Source organism: Oryctolagus cuniculus, chromosome 6, assembly GCF_964237555.1.
Source record: "Oryctolagus cuniculus chromosome 6, mOryCun1.1, whole genome shotgun sequence".
NCBI classification, from domain to species: Eukaryota; Metazoa; Chordata; class Mammalia; order Lagomorpha; family Leporidae; genus Oryctolagus; species Oryctolagus cuniculus.
In genome coordinates this window covers 76,458,957-76,460,694 of record NC_091437.1, presented here as the reverse complement: position 1 = coordinate 76,460,694, position 1,738 = coordinate 76,458,957, and positions in this window count along the sequence as shown.

Here is a 1,738-nt window from a genome sequence, read left to right as displayed (position 1 = left end):
GTAAGAGTGGAATTTCCCATGGTGGCCACAATCTTTATGACCTCACATCCTTCATGTGGGCCTTTATCTTGGCAACCACGTGTTTCTGATGGAGGCCACCATCTTGGCAGGGAAGTCAGACTTCCACAGTAGGAAGTGGGAGCTCCACCATATTTTAAAGTTCCACCTTACTGATGCTAAAAGGTTTCTAGGCAACCTGCTCCCCCACCAGAAGTTACCAATTGAAAGCATGGCTGATTTGAAAATCAAAAAACCTGGGGCAAGACAATTGGTAACCATAAATCCGTTCCATGAAACAGTTTTGTTTTAACCTCTGTAAATCTTTAAGAACACGTTACAAGCAACTTGGAAACTTTTATATTTCAACAAACTCACAAAGTGGCCCTCTGCTAAAATCTTTCTCCTACCTTTCTGCCCAAATTCCGTTAATGATAACATCAGATTCCCCCAAAGCTACTGAAATGAGAAACAGCAAAAAAAACAAACTTTGCAATTTTTACAGCCTCTTCCGAAACCACGAGCACTGAGAGAAAATGGAAAAACTGCCTGAGCCCTGTTGCTTGTAAAACTGCAGCCACTTGAAGCAAAACTCTACACGTTTGCTAAAAGGGTAAAAGGGGGGAGTGCATTTCCAAAGGGATTAAACTGTGTGTCTGAAATCCCTATCGCTGAGAGAGCTCCACCTGAAACAAAGCCCCACACATTTGCTGAGGAGCTAAACAACGTGTTTGCTACTAAAGCACATTTCTAAGGGAAGCTGGGAATGCTGAGAGGAGAACAGGTGGGATGCAGAAAGATTTTTTTTTTAATTTTTATTTGACAGGTAGAGTTATAGACAGAGAGAGACAGACAGAGAAAGGTCTTCCTGAAGCAGGCAGGCATACAGGTTAAAATTGTTAGATTTGTGAACTGGAAGACCAAGCCTTTGCTATGCCCCTGAGTGGCCGCCTTCCCTTACCTGGCCACACCGGGGTGCCCACCAGCCAATCAGGTTAATTAACCACTCCCCTTTGGAAGTGGGTTAAAAGCCGGGACACGTGGTAGCCTGGCCAGCTCTCTTTCCCTGGCCTCTTGCTAGGAAGGAGCTTGCTGTAGCCCCGCGCCTCCAGGGCACATGGCCTTCGGGCCCTGTGTTTCCAGGCTTCCTGGCCTAGATGCTCATCCACGTGGCTGGTCCCTGGTGCTCGGTATGAACCCCCATTCACTTCTCTCCCCTAAATAAAGCTCTCACTCTCCTATGCATCTTTCTCACTAAATAAAAGCCTAAAATGTACCATGCTGCCTCGTTTATCTGTGCCGGTATTCAGAATTCTTCTCTAAATATTAGGCAAGAACCCTCTTGGGCTTATTAATAACGGGGATTTAGTAATAAGCCCATGGTGAAATCATATGGCACCTCAAATTCCGGTAGCACGTGTGGCACCCCAGATAGCATTTCTAGGGAACTTTAAGGGACCACACTTCAGTGTAAATTTTAGGGGTCTTTTCCAATTTCACTTCCATTGGTTCACTCCCCAAATGGCCAACATGGCAGGCGCTGCACCGATCCGAAGCCGGGAGCCGGGTGCTTCTCCTGGTCTCACCATGAGGGTGCAGGGGCCTGAGCACTTGGGCCATCCTCCACTGCCTTCCCGGGCCACAGCAGAGAGCTGGACTGGAAGAGGAGAAACCGGGACCAGCACCCGGCACCCATATGGGATGCTGGCACCACAGGCGGAGGATTAACCAAGTGAGCCAC